This window comes from Apteryx mantelli, chromosome 10 (genome assembly GCF_036417845.1).
Source record: "Apteryx mantelli isolate bAptMan1 chromosome 10, bAptMan1.hap1, whole genome shotgun sequence".
In the NCBI taxonomy this organism is placed as follows: domain Eukaryota; kingdom Metazoa; phylum Chordata; class Aves; order Apterygiformes; family Apterygidae; genus Apteryx; species Apteryx mantelli.
In genome coordinates, this window is record NC_089987.1 from 10,658,555 (window position 1) to 10,681,070 (window position 22,516).

Consider the following 22,516-nt stretch of genomic DNA (forward strand, 5'->3'; position numbering starts at 1 on the left):
CACTGATTTTACTACAGCAAAATAACAGAGAAATGTATTTGTATTTTAGAATACATTAAGCCATAGGTGAATATAGAGCATCTGTACACAAGGGCCAAATCCTATTATTAAATACACTTATTATCTTGCTCTGAAGCAAAGCTGGCATGCAAGGAAGCCAGAAAGAGCACTATACTATCTTTAAAATCAGCTACAAACATACTGTTCGTAAAACATGGTAAAGTGATAAAACCAGCTCCCATTGTGCTAGTATTTTATTGACCTTTTAAATTATTTAATTTATTTTTATTTTATTTTAATTTTTTTTGCAAAAATCACTGCCATTTTACCACTTATTTCCTTTAAGGTAATTCACTAAAGCTTCACAATGCAAAAGTGACAGGATGTGGGAAGAAAGGTTAAAAAAGCCAACCGATTCTGTGCTGGAGTACAATTAACACAGTACTTTACTTCCAGAGGGCAGTTCTGGCTTAGTAAACATAATGATAGCTTTACGCAGAGGTTCAAGTGACAGGGCATTCATTTTTAATACTAACATACCTTGACAAAGGTTCCAAGATTAAAGACAGATAGTCAGCAAAATAATACTTTCTTTCCGCTTTTAATTACATGAAATGTTATTAATAATTTATAAAAGCTATTTCCCACCATTAGAGCAGAACTTGATTAAAGGCACCATTTTATTCACAAACACAGAAGTTTGTATAACGCAGACAAGAATGAGTTAGACCGGATGGACTTTGGGACGGCAAACAGGCAACAAGACTAAGAGAGAGCGCTCGCTTCAAGTCCAGCTGAGAGCTGGCAGTTTGAAGCAAGACTCAGTTTCATCTTTGAGAGGTTTACAACCCCAAGAGGCAGCGTTTCCATGAATTTAGCTTGAAAGGCCTGCCATGAAAATGAAGAGAAAAGATTTTTGCTCACCAAACTTCTGAGAAGAAATCACCAGTAGTACTTCTAAAGCTTTCAACAGAAGAAAAAGCTCTGCGGCCCAAAGCGTGACACAGAGTGCACTGAAGCGCTCGCCGTTAATTTCAGTGGAGTCTGGATGAGTCCGTAAGTACCAAATGAAACAAAAACAGCTGGTTTAGGCACAGCTGATGGTGGGCATCCCCCAGACATCCCTTCAGGTGACAAGTTTCCCCATCCCACAACGCTGTGCAGTTTACTTGCCATCCAGAAATACACTGTATTAATACAAAACACCAGTTATTAGGAAGTTATACAATCCTGCCTGTGAAAAAGCAAATAACATACTGCTGTTGCTCTGCCCCAGTATTGCTGTCATGTCTATAAAACACACACACACAGAAGTACTCATTGCTGTAATTCTTCTTTTAAGTTTGACATGTCCTTCTCTCCAGGAAAGTTTCTTGCAGTGGGAGGTTTGAAGGATTAAGTGATCTAATAGGTTCTTCCATCTCTACTTTCTGTGACTTACGTTTGATAGTTCTGGTCTGGCCTTAGCATTCAATGAGCTATTTCTGTAGATGATTAGCTCTCTGCTGAAGAATGTTTTGCATCCTTTTGAATGTATTTAATGGAGGAATAATGTAGTACAAGACTTAATTTTTTTTTAATAGATAAGCTTTTATAGATGCATAAAAGAATTTTTTAAACAAAAGTCAGTTTGCTTTACATGTGAAGACTTTAGATTATTTTTCAAAAGATGACCAAACTGTAGTCATTTCATAATACCCCAAACCAGTAAATACAATAGCTCAGCAAAACCAGCATGTCACAATCACCCTTTGCTCCAGAGTACAGGCAAGATAGCTACAAACTTTCATCATATAAGCATAATCACCATACTAAATATTTTCCAAGTTGCCTGGCCCCATAGCTGAAAGGGCTGTCAAGGTGCATCTTCTCTGCAGAGTAGCATCATTCAATCTAGTGGCACAGGCGACCACAGAGGAAGCTCTCGGAGCACTTGTGCTGTTTCCAACCAAGCAGGAGTATAATAATGTAAGCAATCCAATGACTTCAGTTGGACTGCTCAGATATTTATAATTAGGCAGGACTAAAACCTGCATTGCTAAACTACACCTAAACAATAAGTGTCAAAGTTCTTGGTAGTTACTGAAACACCATTTTTACTAGGGTGGAAGTGGGAGCAGGTGAATATGTTTGTGTCGATTTCCAGATGACCTTTCCTTTCAGTTTTCCTTTAAAGATGACTTGCCCCTTTGCATAAGGATTACCCCTCACATCTGCAGACCCAGCAAGTTTCAGAAGTGATTGCAGTGTCAGCCTTGGCTTTCCAGACTTGGGGGAGAAGCAAAACAAGAGGTGAGCATAGTCTAATTACGTGATTTCAAGTATTTGATTTATATTTGATTGAAAAACCATGCATCATTTCAGCAATACACTCAGCCTTTTGAAATACATCCCCAGGAGCACAGGTAGGCCAGTGCTGGCTGGTTTCACTCCTGCCGCATACACCAGGACCCCACGGAAGTGCGCTCTGAGCTAACAGCGCAGCAACTGCAACTTCGCTGCTTTGGCTTTCCATAGTGACTCATGTTATCGATAGGAAAGAATCGGGAGAATCCCAAAAGGCAATATATCCCTTCTCTGTGAGGTTAACTAGCATCTTATGGGAGGAAAACTGGGTATCTGGCAATTTTAGAATGATTTAGGCAGCTGGGATTATATCCAATTCCCACACACCTGAGGGGGCAAAGGACTTTTCAAACAATAGTGAGTTGATCAATATGGCCTTTTCCAGGACTTTAATTTGGTTTTGTTATTCATTTAAATTTATAAGTGAAAGCTTAGAGTCACAAATTAAAGAGAGATTTGACTGGCAGCTACAAGTTCAATTTATATGTGAAATCTCTCTGGAAAACATCCTTATTTTGTCTCAGCCTCATCTCCCAGTAACAAAGTCATGATGGGTACGCTTGCTGTCCTTCAGTGTACCCATCCTCACACTGGAAATTACAACTAAATTACAAAGCAGCTTGTCCAGTGCTCATGAAAATAAAATTCATAGTCCACTCCACTACAACTAATTAATTTTCTTAAAACTGCGTCCCAGAGTGATCAAATGAGACATCAGTTCTTTCACGAGAAGAAAATCCCACTAGGGTTCTTTAACATCAAATGTAACAAACATCAGCATTTCAACATTTGCATCACCATGTTTGCACCCCCATGTTTGCATATGTAAGCACACATTTGCATGTGAGCATCATGTATTATTAATATTAATTAATATTATTCAGAGGTCGTAATCTGCCTACGCTCTGTGTGAGGTTTGTATATATGCATGCAAAACAGGCTCGTGAAATGAAACAAAAATAGATGGCTTATGGTTAAGTTCATTAAGAGAATTTATGTGTATGTACGACCATATTAAGAACATAACCAAAAAAGCCACATTCCAGCTATCAGCACGTACTGTTCACAATGGCTCCACTGTGAAGTTTACATGATAGCACTTCTTTTGTGTGCCCAGTCCTGGGAACCCTTTTGCACATTTTCATATAGTTCATATTAAATATGGAAACTTCAGCTTCCCACATGAGACAGTTCTATAGCTATTTTCCCTAAATAATAGCCATCTGTTCTGAATGACCTCCCCAAACAACTTGCTTTGTTAATGGCAACTTTGCTGCAGTTAATACACCAGTTGGGATTACTCCAGCCAACTTTCCATGGGCCTCTATTGTTATGAAAACCTATTATCAGGCAATTAAATGACAGCAAGAATGTAATAAAGTACAACAGTTTTACTTGTATCATTATCCTGGGTGCTGATGTTAATGAAAGGCTATCACACCCTAGACTGTAATTCCTGGATACTGTCGTACAGGAGAATAACTCCAGTCAGCAGCCATTTCCAGCCTTAATGGCTTGAGCAATTATAATCCTTGCCTAAGCCCTTCCCCAGTATTTTGCCCCAAATTAAGTAAAGAACAGCTCAAAGACTATCTTTAGGGTTTACTGCAGAAGGCCGGATGTAAACGCGATGCTATTCTTACCTAATGTTCTGCTGGTTTTTGTAGAGATTTGTTTGCTTTCCTGTCAGACAGGCAAGCCTCAGTGACATGCATTCACAGTCACTTGTCCTTTGTGTAAAGGAAACAATAAACCAACTTTCCAAAATCTCTATTTTGTACTTGTTCCAGTAGAAAATAATGAAGTTGAATTGCCCTTACAGTCCTTTTAGTATCCCTCTGGCAGGTTGAATTTCTGCATAACACCTTTCCTTTTCTTATTTCTAAAGCTAAATAAACCTCTCTGAGAAACAAGATGCACATAATTGCCACAGATACCACAAGATGGCTAGGACACTCATCTTCTAAGTTGTCTAGGGTTTGAAATGTATACAATCAGCATTTTGTATTTCTGATATATAACTTAGCAGAAGGTCTAAAAAAAGTTGTGCCCCCTCGTCCCCCCACAAAAGCAATCTAAAAATTTACGTTGACATGAAGTAGTACTTTCTCTATCACTGAGACAATCCAACTGCAGTCATAGTTTGGCAGAGATTCAGCTAATATGCATTTATAGTTCTCCTTCCTTGACAGAAGGCAATATATTTACCAGCCTGTATGTGCAGTTAGGCTAAAGTGTTGTTTTTCACTGGAACTCATAACCTCTACTCTTTGGAATATTTATTTTCTTCCTAAGATGCAATAGGAAAACTTTATGCAAGTTACTATATCAATTCTACATCAATACTACATACAGGTTTCTTCCAGATAGCTGATCAAAACAACCGGATGGTAAAGCTTCCCAGGATAAATTACTGGATGAGAGAGAGAAAGAATATGAATGCACCCTTTCCTCATAGGCATTTTTAGATAGTTTTTTAGACTGTTTTACAATTCAGATGGTCTTACAGCAACGACATTAATTTCATGAGACAAAGTTATTTGATTCAGTGTAGTTACATGGGCAACATGTAAGTAGACTATCCCAAGAAGAGTCCTTTAGGGAGACATTTTTCCTCCAATCAAATCAAATGAGGAACACAGGATTCAGTTACTTCGTCTCTTGGAGGAGATACAGTTTATTTTGCTGCTCTTCTTCCCCAGAAAAGCCAAACCATCTGCCAAGAAGAAAGGACGGACACGAGCACCTCTCCAAGCCCACTCCCTCTGGTCTCCCATGGCACGGTGATAGAGTCAGAATCTCTTTTCTTTCCTTCAGACCCATAATCCAAGCCAGGGGTAGGAAGACCTGACCTTACTCTTCCTCCCTATCCCACTACCCTTCACTTCAAATGATGTTAAACTACAATTATGCAACAGAAACATTATTAAGAAAATTGTAATAAAGCACAAGGGAACATTGAAACATACAGGCAATGTGTCTGTATATTTGTCTTCCGGGAAAAAGAAACAAATAATAATATATTAATATAAGAATATAACAGACAGAACTATTTCTTGGAAGAACATTGATAATAAAGCAGAAGAGTGGAGTTTTGTTCTGTAAAATGATTTGCACTACCGTGAGCAAGACCTGAACTCATGCTGCTGAGAGAGAAAACATGCATTTCCCAGCTCCCTTATAAATGCCAGTTTCATCTCTTCCCTCTTTCTCTCTGCATTGTCAACTGAAAGAAAAATGGTGCAGACTTGTATAACAGCCTAACAACTGCCATGTGCTTTCGGTAGCCCCTCCAAAGCTGTTCACCTTCAAAACCAGTATTTTTGACTAATATTCTTTCTGTTCCTCAGCACAACGATTGTTTGGGATCTCTTTTTCAGACCAGGCTTATCAGAAATATCTTCCTAGAACAGTTTTGTCCTTCATACCTACAGTGTAATATTATATGATTCTCCTATTGACAACAGTGATATATCCAAGCATACAGAAGAACAATGCAACATAACTGAGTACTTCCCAGCAGATCCCAAGAGAGAGTTTTGTCCTTTTGAGAGCTACCTCAATAAGCTTTGTCTGCATGCATTGTCATGAACAACTGCTAAAACGGTCTACAAAGTCAAAACAGAGACAGTAAGGGATGTTTTTGAAGCTGCACTAGGAGGCTCTTCCCCCTCTTTGTGTCACGGGTGAAATGAAGTAAGTGACAACCAACCTGTAGCAGGTCTGGATCTTGGGGTTTATTTAAGAACCAGCAAGACAAGAGCTTTTACCCTACTTGATTATCTCATATACTGTCTCCCTCTCTTCCCCACCAGAGCTGGGTTCACAAGGTCCCACCTTCTCACCCCAGCAGGGAGATCACTGCTGGTTGGGGAGATCGGACCAGAGTCCCATAAGTCTGTGCTGTGCAGGTACTGTCTCAGGTGATGCTGGCCATGGGTCCTGGACATCTCCCAGCAGGAGACCCCACCTCAAATTCTGATCTCCAGGATCTTTCCCACTTTCAGGATCTTTCCTCCAGCCAGGACCTTCACCTTCTTCCCAGGCCCTTTTCTTTCTAAGGCCACTTCTTCCCTTCTTTTTAGGCACCCACACCTCTTTCCAGAGCCCCAAGGCCCTGGTTTTCCCAACCCAAATAGCCTACGTGCAGAAGCACAATGCATGGTCAGTCTCCTAATAAGTGGTGCTGTCTCATGTCTCTATCAATTGGTGGATTTTGCCACTTTTGTTTAGTCCAGACGTTATCAACATTTACAACTAGCCAGTAAGGACTGCAGCTGGCAAGTAGCAGGCTTCTGCTTGAGAGTTCAAAAGTTCGGTTTTGAACATTCACCCCAAAATTTTTTTGCCTGCAACACTTTGGTATGTGAACTTACTAAAACACAGCTTCATGATGAATAGTCGGCACAAATTTCTGATTACTCCTTAATTATAGAATTCCCTATGAACTTTGTCCACAAGTACAATACTCTTGATGAAGTCTGAAGAGCAAATAAAGCCCAAAGGGCTAATGAAATATAGCAAGGGCTTTTCTCAGTATCTTTGTGTTTACTATAGATAGAACTGCAAGCGCATGTGTTGATCTGAATACAGCACCCAGGCCATGGTGAGCAGGTCATTTGTATTTTTCAGGCACTGCACGCCCGTGATACAAGTTTCACTAGGGGGTAAAGGGCAATGTCTAGCCTTTATTTTTACCACTCAAATAAAAAAATAAAAATATTTCCATTGGAAGAGAAAGTCCCTACCGAAGCGGGGTGGAGGAAGTAGTACAGACAAATCCCTAAACTGGATGATTAAGAAAAAAAAGAGTAGAGATACATGCTGAGAACACATAAATAAGATAACTAGCTTCTGCTCTCATTTGCACCAGCGTTAACAGCAGAACGGCCCAAGGGAACTCCAAAGTGCTGAATCTACATAAATAATGAGTTGTGAAATCAAGCCCCAAATAGCACATAATACACTTGATGATAGTATTCATGTCATAATATTGCCACCTCACCTGTCTTTCTATATTAATTTGCCTTGGAATAAGAGGGCTCCAGTTAATACCCCTGATACCCCTCTTATCATTGGTTACATAAAAACCATATATATTTCCTTAAATTTAGGATCCCAAATGAACGGAGAAAAGGAGGGGGTTTTCAGAAAATTCTAATGAACTTTGGAAAATAGCATTTGCAACATCTACTTGCTTGTTTCATCTGCAAAGCTAGCAGAGGCACTGTTAGGTTTTTCTTTCCCCCTACTGAGGGCTAGTGAGGCAAGCTGATTGCCTGCACACACCATTTGACATGGTGAAAACAGAATGAGTGCTCCAGCGGCAGCCGAGGAAGAGAGAAGCGTTCTGAACATTTGTCAAATTCCCCGATTGGGTCTCACCGAGCTATTTGGCATGGAAAGATGAGCAGGAACGGAGCTCTGTACAAGGCAGTATGCAGGAAAAGATACTTGCAGACGAAGCATCATCTTTTCTGAAGTGAAGTTATGAGACCAAGACATGAAGATGCATTACAATTATAAACTTTGATAAAGCTTTTTATGTAAATCCAGAGGAAGTTAATTATTAAGTCTCAATAAAATGTGTTCACTACTTCGCTAAAATCCATTTATTTTCAACACAGCTTTTAAGCACACACTTAGCTTCAAAATGGATGTAGTTTCAGCATGCACCTGAAGTTCACCATATACTACTTACTACTTCAGTTGGCTGAATAAAGATAAATAGAAGAGCTGATGTGCCTCCAGCTCCCAGAAGCTGCCCTTTTATGAACACAATAAGCAAACAGTTATTTAACTAGCTGGACTGAAATTTTACATCTAATAATTATTATGAAATATTTGAAATATAAAGTAGCAAAAATTCCAAACAAAGTAAAAACCAAATTACACAAGAAAGCTCAACAGAATGCTTAGCTTGAGTCAGATTTGCTCAAAATTCACCCTCATTCATTGAGAGATTTGTAAGCTTTCTACAAACCTGAAAACTAGCTTCCAAACTGCAGCAGAGTACACGAGACATTTTTGTGGGCTGAATTACAGGTAGAACTTTCCTTACAAACTCATGAACTGACTGCAGTAATCCTACAAGCACTCATAATCTATATATTAGCAAAATTCCCATTTTTGTTTAAAAATTAATGATAACTAGAGATGTCTACCAAGAACAAGCTGAGTTAAACTAAAAAACTTCTTTAATAACCTATGTGTACACATGAATCTCCATCTCAGGAGCCACTCATAAGACTGTTAAATATATTTGCTTTCTAATATTGTTATACATAGGAATATGCAACTATTTAATTAAAATAAATGGATTATCATGCTAGAATAAAATTAATCTCATACAGTTGATTTTGCTCAACTTCAGCAGGACCAGCAATTAAGCTTAAATTAAGTACTGCACTTTGTGTTCTATAACTGATGTAATGCCGACAAATATCATCATCGCCAAACACTTCACAGATTGGAAACTGAGGCAAAAGAAGTTTAAGTGACTTGCTCAAGGACACTCAAAAGTTCAGAAATGATGCTGTTGTGGATGATGAAGAAAATGGGGGCTAAATAACACCTTGTTCAAAGCCTCTTAGTATACTAACTAAATGTATACTGAAAAGGATTAAAGAGTAGGCTCTTCACTTTTGAAACGACTCATTGGAGTTTTCTGGCATTTTATTTTTCTTTTCTATTACCCTTCACCAGCAAAGTTCACACACAAAAGCAAAGTTTAACATTAAAATGTTTACAAAGTTATTCTGATATCAGTGATGTTGAACTAAATTTAAAACAAATTCAAAGATTAGCTTTATCATCTAACCTCCACATGCCCCACTATACACTTGTATTAAAATTCATAACATCACATTTCAGACAGATTGCACCTTCACAGTATGTGCAGTCAGACCTAAGGAATATCACCAAGCCACCTGACCGAGTGCATGCCCTGGCCCTAGCTATTCCTGTCCTCAGCACAAGCAAATCAGAAGTGTAATTCTGCCTTTAAAGTTCAAATGCATCATATTGGCATCTTTGCACATCTAGATGTTTCCTTAGAACATCAGTTCAGATATTTTTAAGCTACACTAATATAAATTGCTGCATGATTGATAGTCCAAAACCAGTGATGACTGCTGGTCACACATTTGAGCAGCCTTAATGTGTAGAGCTCCCCAGGTATTGGAGAGATCAAATACATGGAGCAGAAAACCTGTAATTAAAACCAGAATCTAAGAAAACTCTAGATATTTCCCCATGTACAAAAGGGAACGATCCAAAGAAGAACTTGTGGCTTCTTTCTGAGCACAAACGGGCACTCCTGAACTGGAGGAATTAGGGTCACAGGGAGATATCTATCACGGCTATAAATAATTCTGATTTCAAGGCTACAGTTAAATGAAAACACAAAGTACAACTGACAGCACCTATGCTTGTCTTTCTCTATATTCTCTTACAATTGACCTTGAGAATACTTAATATTAGCCTAAGGGTGAAAAGAAATGTTCTTCACTACAATCATTTAATAATAGCTTGTCCTCCTTCTGCTCCATAGGCAAGCAGACACTGCTTTTCACATGCCTTCAGAAGGTGCATCGTTCATACTGTTAGCTACTGCATCAAGCATGGGGACATGCATATGCCTCAGATATAAGGCTGTAATACCAGCACCGAGCATCAAGCATTCAGATACAATAAATCAGAGCAGCATGGCATACAACACCACCATGAAACAATTCATTTGTCACTCAGTACGACCATTTAGAAAGCTACTTCTGGGGTGGGGGCTCCCACACCTTAACTGGAAAAGAGATAAATACATTGTTAAACCAAACTGCAAAGTGATTTCTAATTCAACAGGCATTTTGTCAAGAAAAAGCGTCTGCAAGCAGTTTGGAGATGGGGTGAAATCAGATTGTTAAACTGTATTTTGTTCACATTTATGAAATGCTACAGTTTGACATTGTCATACATTTGCTGATAGATGGAGGAAAGGAGTCACAGACTTCCCAGCCCTGCTGGAGCGGCTCCCGAACCCTGGAGCGGCACTGCCCTCTCCCGAGCCTTCGGCACGCTCGCCAGACAGCAAAACAACCTGCCTCTCCCGAGCGCATCCGTAAGCGGACAAACTCTGCACACATGCAGTTCAGGCATACCAGATAAACTTCGCCGCTTCGCAGCCACACTGAGAAACTGCAGCGAGATCTAATGCACGAACGCCGCAGCCTGCTGCAATCCTGTACCCTTCCTGTCTAGAGATTAAAAAGCAGAGATTTCCAGCAACATGCAGAAGCTGGACATCCTTCCAGACGGATGAAACATGAGCAGAAATAAGGCTGTCTCAGATTACTGTCTTGTAAATATGATTAGAACAACTTAAACAGGAATTGGGGGGGGGGGGGGAGAACCACTGACTCAAGAGCAGAAAATCATCCCAGATGCAGCAGGACGCCAGCACAAGGTCTGCCAAAGGGAGGCAGCTCCCGGGAGCTCTGCTCTCCCGTAGCAGAGGGAGCAGTGCAAGAACTGTTCAGCCAAACATCGGGGCAGTTTTAAAGCTATGCCCTTACTGCAATGCATAGCCACTTCATAATTCCAGAAGGGGAAAATGCATGTGAATTACATCTATAATTACTGCCAGTTCTGGAAAACTCATAATAAATATACAGACCAGCTGCCAAGGAGAAGACCATTTGTGACTGGAACTAATATGACTGCATATATCATTCTACTATGCAGTGAACTTCAATGGCAGAAGTCTGGATCCAAATAGTATATGGTATATTTCCCTTAAAAATCATTTCAGCCATTTGGTAGGCTAAATATAGATTTTAGTTTTCAATAAAGCCAGTTAAATGCTGCTTATTGTCATTTTCCCCTATCATAACATAGTCTCTTGAAGTAATTTTTTTTCCTCATTTTCCCTATTCACATATTTTCCATGCTCTGTTGTTTGCCTTCCTGATTTCAGTTCCAGCCCTGCTTTGCAAGCTCATTCCTATTGAAACAGTCAGAAATTCATCCACATCATTGTAGCAGGGGTTCACGAGGACACAAGTACACCATGCAATTCAGTTTTGAAAAACAATGAGTTTAAGGGGTCAATTAAAAAAAAGTCTTATTTCTCTAAGCCTAATGATACATTTTTACTTCCCTGTTACACTATAATTGAGTTACATACATTATAAATTTATTTAAAGAGAAGTCACTGGTCACAGAAACCCAGACAATAAGCCAGCTTTTGGCACACAAGCCTTCAGGGTAGCTCTAAGACAAGAGGTTCAAGAGCTCTTTTCAGTTAAAAGGATGTATGCAGTGGAGAAAGCTGGTAGATAGAAAAGGTCACAAATTCTTCTTCTGCCTTGAGGATCCACCTCTTCCACCAGCTTCAGCAGAGCTTCCCCGGCAAGACGATGAGGGACCCCATGGATGGGAGCGACACCTGCACAGCAGGTCTGCATGAGCATGTCTCACAGACCACCACTCCTTGCTTATAGTCATTTAATACTTGCTGTTACCACAGTAATATCCAAATATTTTTAACCTGTTTGCTCACAACTGTTCTCTCTTCCTTGCAAGCACCTTTCTCCATGATACTTTGTTCTCTTCCACGCGTAAACGTCAGTGCTTGCTTTATGTTTTGAACCGAGCTCAAATTAATGCTGCTTTGTTTAGCAGCAGCAAGAACTTCAACTACCCAAGCACCTTTTCATGCCAAAACATCTTTGTTTGTGCACCAGCAACAATGATTAATGTCAACACAGCTCTGGGAATTATGTTTGTTAATTAACTGCTGCTGTAGAGCTAGCAGGCAGAGTACAAAACATGGCGTTCCTACAGGGCGTACACAACAAATACTTATTATTTTTCTTATGCAAGAAATCCCAGTGGAAGATTTATTGTTTGGTTTTATTTCATTTAACTGATGAAATAGTTACACTTGCTATTAGTTATTTTGGGCTAGGGTCTCCATCCCACCCGAGCTCCACTAGGCAGAGAGTTGGAGTGAATGAACAGAAAAGTAAGTTGGGTTTATTATTTCAGAGACACCTAGGTTAGGTCACCCCTGGAGTAAGGCAGTGTCTGCTCTAAAATGAAGTGTGACAAATTTCTGAAGGGGATTATATAATATGGTTTTCTGAGATAGCAAAAGACTGAACTCAGTGGCCCAGAAAGCCCCTTTATTGTCCTCTGTTGCTAACTGCTACCTCCCAGATGCTGTAAGACACTAGCTATAAATGAACAGTTTGAAACAACCTGTCTAGCAGGTGATGCTGACATGCAGCATCCGACCAAGGGACCATTTAAATCAGCTGGTCCTGACAGAGCACTTTGCATTGCTCTAGAGACCACAGCAGTTCGGGGCATCCAGATAATGGGATAGCAGGAACAGGTCAATGCCACTACGATCTACAGCCCGACGCCTCCTGGCTGAGGTCTGCACACCAAACAAACATACTGAAATATTCCCCGACTAGGGGCTGATCCATAACAATAACCTCTCCCTGTGGCTCACTGCAGAGCCCTTTTTGCTATCCTGAATCCTGGGATACTGCTGTAATTGACTCCATCCATTACCTTAAAATGTTCTCCAGTTTATCTAGCCTTTATCACATATAGCCATAGTAAAAATCTCCTCTGTTTTACATCTTCCCTGTGCTTTCAGCAATGCTATTACTCCTATAATAAGCTTAATGAGGACACTGAGTGGAAGAGTCTTCATATAAATCATCACAACACAAAATGCTCCGGAGGTGCGTATAGCAATGTCACACTGCCCTCTGTTGAAATTTGAGACACTAAAGTAATTTTTAAACTTCTTATTTCTAAGGACTAAAGGTTAATTATTTAATATTTTTTAACTGCAACAGCTCTTTCCAGCCATTAGAGAAGATGATTATTTTTTCATGGATTACAACATACATATTGAACTAGGTTTAATTAGCTGTCAGAGAGAGAAATCCTTACATCGCTGCAGTCAGGGGGGCAGTAGGGAGGGGCTGCAAATCCTGAGCCTGAATCTGTCTTTCAAACACGAAGACTTGCCCCACAACTAATCATAATAAACGCTGAGCAACAGAGTTATCAACTGACCTGCAAGCCAAGCTAGCTCTCACCAAGTTCTGGGGGACTGTCGCACAAGCTGCTTCCCGAACCTCTGGCAACCATGGCGGAAGACCTCTCCTTAAGAAAATAACTACAGGTAATACTTCTGCACCAAAACCTGTTAAACTGAATGACACCCTGGGAAGATGCACTGAGCAGTCTGCACGCAGCGCTTACTAACACTTGCCCCCTGCACTGTAAAGAAGTCTCCTGCTGCAGAGCTCATCCAATCTCTGCAGCATATTAAAAACATAAAATACAAATCACTTCTCTTCTGCACTTATCAGATTGTGCCACATCTCATATTTTAAAAATCCCTGATGACATTCCATGATTACACCACAAAGTTTTTGATGCACACAGAGCTGTACTTTAATTAGCCCACTTTGCTTTGAATACTTTGCCCCAGAGATGAGTCAGGAACAATGTTCAATAGAAGTGTCGTATTCTACATTCAGCAAGTCTATTCTTAGATATAGCAGGAAAATTAGACTGCGTGAGAAACAAGTATACTCTGACCCTATTTAGCCTAGGTTTAGACTTAGTGGGGTGGAATTTGGGGAAAACATCTTTTGAAGTTATTGGCAATACATCACTGTCAAGAGAGGCAACGCCACGTGCTGGAAGGAACCGCTTGTGCCAGCTGCCCCTTCGTGCTGAAAGCAGAGAGGGAGCACGGTAGAGATAGGGGAGCGGCATGCCACCGTGTATCCTTGTCTGACTTACTGTCCTTATGCGGCCAAGCAAAACCTCAGCAAACGCTACGTTTGGGAGGCAAAGTCGGCAGCTTTAAGAGTCATAGCTAAATTGACATCTAGTTCAGAAAGAACAGAGAGGCTGGCTTGTATAATTCAGTTATAGGCTTTCACCGTTTCACAACGGCACAGTGTCCCCGTCAGGGACGATCACTCCATATATCTGCAGTACAGAGTGATAACTCACCAGTAAAGCCCATGCATGCTGACTGTTTGAATGCGTATTTTTATCATATGTATGACACTTGCAAAAGCAAAGGCAAGCAATACTCTTCAAAATGTGCTTTTCTAGTAAAGTTAATGTTTCCACTTCAATGACAGCTACAATACTAAATCCAACTTACCGGCATTCTTCTCTGATCCAAGAAGGAATTCATCAGCTATACCATCCTATGGAAGAAGGATATGCTACAAGGTCTCAACTTTGGAAGTCTGCATCAAAAGCATTTGAATCCCACAGCTTCTGTCATTATCTGTTGCCTGCTGCAGACGCTCGAGCATCAGCCTTTCTTCATTCCAATTACAGTTAACAAGTTTTTATGACTCTAAAAATTTTCTCAGTTTTAACACTAATAAAAAATAATAATAATATCCACCTGAGTGTGACCCAAGGGGACAGGATGCAGGGCTGGAAGCTAGCTAAGTCTGACCAAGGAAACTATTAACTGAATACACTATTTTATATATTTCAGCACTGTTTCTATTTCACCACTGATAAAATAGGAATAATACTTGTTGGCTTTCTTTACAGAACTCAGGTACGTGAAAGAGTGAATTGATATTATTTTGGCACCCCCTAGGAAGTTGTGGCATGGATCCGAGGCCTCGTGATGATAACACTATGATGGAGTCCAAGTACACTCTAAGCAACTTTAGCTTTAATTACGTATATACTTCCTGCAACAAAGGTGGTCACAAAAAGCACACTGACCACCTCCTCTTCTATCGGGACTTTCAACACCAACAGAGTTTGCATACAGAATACCAGTGTCACTTAGGAACAAACTTTATATCAGAACTGAGGTAGAGATCAAACTCTCCTAATGTTTACACAATTTTGTATTACTAGAACAGTGCACAGCTGAGAAAAGAAAATACACATTCTAGAGACTAAGCTTTTAAACACAGGTTTAAACAAAACACACCTTGAAGGCTATACGTAACTGCATCAGTCAGTAACAGAGGGAAATCACAGAACAACCCTCCCCAACAGCTGCCACAGATGGATCTAAGGAAGAAAGGGTGTATCATTTTATACTTGAAGCCAAATTTTATATATTAAAAAAATAAAAATAAGGAGTGGGCTACTAAGAACCCTGTGTTAAAACTCATGGTCAAATCCATAGCTGTCTGCAGGAAAAAACGAAGGGAAATTTGAACACTTCAGCTGAATAACACTTCACCCTATGGTATATCTGCAGAGAAGTTGCTCAGAACCCAATGTTCCCATAGGAACATAACAGTTTTACAACACTTCGGTTTAATTTTTCGATACTGTTCCTGAAATATTAAACTGAAGTTCAGTCTTTAAGACTTGAGGTCATAGAAATCCAGAGAGAAATTTTAGAGACAAAGACTTAAGTGAGTTGAAACAAGGGAGATGGGAGGAGAAAGACAACCGTTTGAACCGGGCGCAGCCCTCTACTGGGGTTCCTACAAAGGATGGGAGCGGTGCCCTCAGCAAAAAGGACAACCTTGAAACTCGTATACCAACCCTAAGGGCGGGGGGGAGGAAAGGGAGGGAGAGAGAAGATCACATATCTATTTTTGTTTTGTATTACTATTAAATAACCTGGTCAACTTGCAGAAGTTCTAGCACTTTCACCTGCAACATGTGTTAATGCCCTTTGTATTTGCCATTTGGTTTTAAAACCAGTATCAGAACCCATAGCAAAGCCATATATGAAACCAAAAAGGACTTTCAAGCTCTGCTTTGGCTGCTTTCTTCTCTTTTTGCTTCCACTGTCATGATTTTCCCAGTTTGTTTCAAATTTGATTATCCACTAGGCCAATATTGCTGCAAAAGTCCAGAAAAAGCATTATGTATTCAATGCATTTGTTTCCCTTTACATAAAATAAACATGTCTAATATCATTTGATCCCTGTGCTTGGATTGCTCTGCTCTCTATCAGATAGAAGGCTTAACTGTTTTTTTTGTTTGTTTGTTTTAAACTGTCGGTTAGTTTGAAGACAGCCATTTGATCAGCATGAGCTCCTTCCTCCATCAGCAGGAGACAGGCTCACCTTTGCTCATTAAGAAATACAGGCTTCAGAAGTGTCATCTGTGCATGGTTTTTTCAGGAAAAAACAAACAAATCAACCAGACCTCCCCTACTAATTCTTTTACCTTATGGGCTGAAGAGATATTACGGGCTCGATTCTCTGCTCTTGCAGTGATATGAATATTCGGTAACAACAGCTTAAGCCAGCAGATTGATGCAGTGCTGAATCTGGCCCCATCTGCATCCCCTTAGCTCATAGCCGTGCCCTCGGCTCTGCACGCAGGAGCGCCCCGAGCATTCCCTGCGGCGGAGCCGACCCCTTAGGGCAAGGCACAGGTTTCGGCAGCACAGCCGTCTCCGGAGGGCGACGTATTCAGCAGGCTGGGAGCAAGACTGGCTGAGAGTTGAGGGGCAAGAATTTAAAACACAGTTTCTACCTCTGCCTGCTCCCCCCCCCCCCAAAAAAAAAAACCAACAAAAAAAAACCCACACACAACCTTAAACATACACACACACTCTGAACCCTTTTGAAGTATTTTTCTTGCTAAAAATCAACAAAAGGATTTACAGGATTCACATATTTCTTTACGATACCAGACAAAGCCTCTGTATCTCACGCTGCCTTTGATGCGGTGCTGAGCAGGATGCGCCCCAGACGCCAGCTTGCTTTGGTGGCTTCGGTGTAAAGCTCCAGCTTCTCTGCGTCTCTCTAATGTTTTCACCTAGTCTTAAACAAATAACGGGCGCAATAATGCTCTCCCTAGAGCACAGTATTTTTTTTTCCTACTTTTAAAAAATATTTCTATTAATGCAATGAGAAAAGAGATATTTCAAAAAGTAGTATCACACTCTCTATAGTTTTTAGAATTAGCAGCTCTCCCACGAAGAGCTAACACTTGCTCTAGTTTATCCCTCTCTCAAGATGGGGAGCAGAAGCTAATAGCTCTTCAAGCAACTCTACCTCTCATAGCTAGCACTGCCTCAGCAAGGCACGCAGCGTCTCTGTGACCTGGGATGCACGGCGGGCGTGCTGGCCGTTGGATGAACTACCTTTCGTAGCACCTTGTATTATCTTTCCTCCTTCAGTTATGTTATTTTTCCTGCACACACTACCAGTTGCAACCAGCACATACAAAGACAATAAGCAATTTTCCATTCACGCTTAAATTACTTTGCATCTTAGTTACAAATAAAGGACAAATTCTCTGCACTTCACGGGCACTCCCTACCGTTCGCTATAATCAAATAAGAATGTGAATTTAGTCTCTCATGCCTGTTTCCAGGAGGACTTTGCTCAACTGCAGTCCCTGGGAGCCAGCAGGCCCAGGCGGAGCTGGTGGCTGCTGCGGCCAGGACCCGCTCCTCAACACGGAGCAGGGAGGACGGAGCGCGCCAGCGGGGGCCGCGTCGCGTCACGTCCCGCCGCCAGGTTATTCCCCAAGCGTTCATCTCGGTCCTCCCGAAGGGCTGACAAAGCTGTGCTGTCTGGGGGACACTGGGGGACAGCAAAGGTAGCGTGTTTTGCTCATGTTTTCCCAAGCAGTTTCCTGTGAATATTCATAAGGCAGGTTTAACTTCAATACAGTCACAAGCAAACCCAGAGAGCACATCAGACGATCTGAGAAGACACACATGAAATGCTGAGATACCGAGATCTCGAGAGAAATAAGCTGTGGAATTAATTTATAACACTATTGTGGTTTTTTTGAATAATATGGCCTGTTATATATAAGGCACCTATTTAAGTATTTTCCCCTTTCTTCAACCCCCAGAAAATAGTTTGAAAAGCATTCTTCTCCTTAAAAGCTCTCTTCAGTGTTAATATTACACATGAAGTCTGAATTTCTTCTACAATTATTCAGCTAATTTATCTACCAAAAGTGCAAAATGGATAATTTCCCAGCTATGAAAATACCAGTATTCTTCTTCAATATGTGCTGTTATTTCCTTAACCTACAAAAAAACAACTGAAATCATTACCTGCCTGTTACAAAGAGGTTTCAACTTTCTAAAAGCTGAGATAAGTAAGACTGCCATTCTCAGAGGTCTACTTTAAAGCAAGTTAGGTACGTTTTATATTTAAAGGTGAAGTTTCCTTCTTGCACCCTAAGGACTTTACATTCTTGTCTTGATGTATTAATTAAAGCACATTTATGGTGAATTTTTAATTATCTCCCTAATAAATGGCATCACAAGGAATAAAATGGTCTCTCTCACAAGTCTCTCTAGACTGCCTTGTGTCTTGGAAACGGCACTAACTCCACAGCAATACAGGAATGCAAATCGTTAGGAGGACTGCGGATGCAGACGGGCAGGGACCAGATGGCTCTCTTCCACTCCTCCTCCATCAGGGAGGGCTGCGAAATACCGCAGCCAGAGCCAGCCACACGAACGCGAGACCCCGCTACAGTTCCTTCATTACATCAGGGGAAAAGAGGATTTTTTCTGGTGAGGTTACTTCCTACACAGCCTTCCCTTGAGCAGTTTATGCTCCTCTGCATTCCTCGGCAGAGGGGCACTGGACAAGAAGTTTAAGACGTTTCCACGCACCAGCACTGTCGCCCTTTATTCAGTCGGAGCGCGAAGTAAATGGCGCGGCAGCACCGTGGCGGAGGGGCGCGCGCGGCCCTGGCACGGCCGTCCCGGGCCCTGACAGCTCAGCGCTGCCGAGCCCCCGCCGTCCCACTCGGCCCACCGGCGCAAAGGCTGCGTCTCCCCCAAAACATGCGGCTAACGCAGGAAGCATCAGGGCTGCTATGAAACGTCGTCTAAGATCACCTCAGTTTCAAAAACACACACAAAAAAAAGTATAACAGTCAAAAAGCTAGTGATAAATATAATTAAACAAGAAAAGAAGCAGCACAGATAGTTGTACAGCACGACCCACGTGTTTACATGATGAGCGCTCTTGACCCTGCCTTTTACGAGTCGAGAAACAAGAGCGTGCGGCACGCGAACAGGGCATTTCCTGTCTGCAGGGCGCCATCGGGCGGCCTTTCTACCCGCGCTGCACATGCGCGCACGCGCGCCCCCCCCAACACACCCCCCCCAACACACACACACCCACCCACCCCCCCACACCCCCACACACACCACCCACACACACCCCCACACACCCACCCACCCCCCCACACACCCACCCCCACCCCCCCACACACCCACCCCCACCCCCCCACCCCCACCCCCCCACACACCCACCCCCACCCCCCCCACACCCACCCCCCCACACACCCACCCCCACCCCCCCCCACACCCACCCCCACCCCCCCCACACCCACCCCCCCCCACACCCACCCCCACCCCCCCCACACCCACCCCCCCCCACACCCACCCCCACCCCCCCCACACCCACCCCCCCCCACACCCACCCCCACCCCCCCCACACCCACCCCCCCCCACACCCACCCCCACCCCCCCCACACCCACCCCCCCCCACACCCACCCCCACCCCCCCCACACCCACCCCCCCCACACCCACCCCCCCCCACACCCACCCCCACCCCCCCCACACCCACCCCCCCCACACCCACCCCCACCCCCCCCACACCCACCCCCCCCACACCCACACCCACCCCCCCCACACCCACCCCCCCCACACCCACACCCACCCCCCCCACACCCACCCCCCCACACACCCACCCCCACCCCCCCCACACCCACCCCCCCACACACCCACCCCCACCCCCCCCACACACCCACCCCCACCCCCCCCACACACCCACCCCCACCACACTCCCAACACAAAGCAGGGCCCCAGCCGTGTCAGAAGAGTCGGTTCTTGGATCACCGAGTGCTGTGTCATACAGGACACTCCAAATCCTGTCAGGCAAAGTTTGCAGACTCAGATTTATGAAAGAAATTTATGAGTATAATGACCGTTGCCACAGCAAACTATGGTGCTTCCTTTTAGGGAGCAGCTAACAAACACCCCTTGCCGTTTAGTCGCTTCAGTTTATTATAAACTTCCTGAAGAACATCAGCCCCCTGACTGGTTTGCTTTGCACCACCCACCTATCCCCCCGCAGAACGCCGAGGATCAAACCAAGCCACTACTTTGCGCTTCTAAGCGGCTTTTAATGTGTTAAATGAGTAGAGAGATAAGTATTACTAATTCACTCATAGCTGGAGCTATGGATCCATTTTTTTGTTAAAGCCTGAAGCCAATTGGTATCATGCAGCTAAAATCCTGTTCACTGTTTTCAAAACAGACTGCACCCTGTAGCCTGAATAACTTTGGCTGGTTGCCAGTCACTTTAAATACAAAAAAAATATCGGAATACATTACTGTTATGTGAAATACTTCATCGATTAACAGGGAACTTATGACTATTTCTTTTAACCACAGTCTAGCTGTTCTAATCAATTTTCTCCACATTTAGTTAAGAAAGCTACTTCTATTGGGCAAAATAATAATAAAGGAACAGCATTTTTAAATACTTTCCAAATGCAAGACAAAAGCCTAAAGTATCGCGCCACAGCATTACACAAAAGAACATTAATGGACCAAGACCATAGTCTTAATTGACAATTGCACATTTAGTTATTTGTGAAATGGAGCTTCTTGTGTTTATTGTGTAATATTTAAAGGTCTAGCAAGCTGTGGATAATTGAGAAGAACAGAGAGCACCTAACTTGTAATCAGAGGTGTCTGTATACAAGTTGATCAAATTGATGAGTAGGTATGTAAATAATAATTTCAACTTATCCAATGATTAGCATCCCTATGGTATTTTCGTGTTCAGCTAAAATGGCACATCTGTTATTAATGATGCTTTAGCAATTATGTTTTCAAACTGTCTCCCCTTAGCTGCAAAGACTTCAGCAGTTTTGAAAGACTTCTCCACTCACTAGTTCAGAAGCTATTATTTGTTCAAGGTGCAAAACAGGAAAAAGTCAATAGCAGTCGTACATGTTATGTATTGTCATTACTGGCAGGATTCCGCTGCATAACAGATTAGCCTGCATCTCCAACACGTTGATTTCCTAATAAAGCATATTAATTTCTCTATGACATTTATTGCCTTAAACCACCACAAGTTAAGGATGAAGTATATTATTTTGAATGTTTTCATTTATATGTTCATCTGTTGAAGTACAGACATTATTTTCATGCAAGTTATGATGTGCATGAATCAGATTCACTTGCTTGTTAACTCTAGTAATGTGTAATTAAATGGCTTGTTTTATACGCAGTACAGAGTAGAGATTTACTGTATGTGCACTGTCCTGGCACGTGCACCACTTGCCTTGCAAACCTGCACACTATAGGCACTACAGATCTATGTTTACACAAAATATTCAAAGTCATGTGTCATTATCATTACCCTATAGAAGGGGACCAGACACAAAGTCGTGAGATGACTGACCTAGCTCTGCTGAAAGATACACCATCCAGTGCTGAGCCTCCTTAACTCCTCTACAAAACGCATTAAAGAAACATTTCTGGCTTCTCCCATCCTGGCTGGCCATGGTCAACCTACTGCTGCTCCCAGGGACTGTGTGCACCAGAGGTACAAGTGACCAGACCAGGGAGGAGTGCAGGGCGGCTGCTGGCTGACTACAATAAAGCATCCAGATGACATGTTGTGCCCTAAACTGCCAGAATTTCCTCATGCCATGAAGTCAGATCAGAGCCCTTCAGTTTGAGCACTCGACAGCCAGAATTTTCATCAGCTTCAATGTGCTCTTTATTGCACCCCACCGAGCAGGCAGCCACAGACCGCCTCAAAGAGCAGGCGGGGACGGGGGTGAACCATCTCGGCTGTATCTTGCTCACAGCTCCCATAGTAACGCAGTGTCAGAGCACAGTTTCTCCTTTTCATGTTCCTCTCGCCTCTGTCCCAGGTCCGAACCAGAACAGGAGCATTATTACACCAGATACTGGAGAGGGGTCATGGATGCACACTGCTAACTACAGCAGCTACTGCCAAAGGAAAGCCACCAGCTGCTGCGGAGGGATAACACCTCGCAGTGTACCTCTCGATAGGGGAACGCAGAGGATTATGCGAGTGCAGCATATGGGTGACTTTATAACGACCAGGATGCTTCCGGGTACAAAACGGTATGCAGTAATCAGGATACAGTAAAATT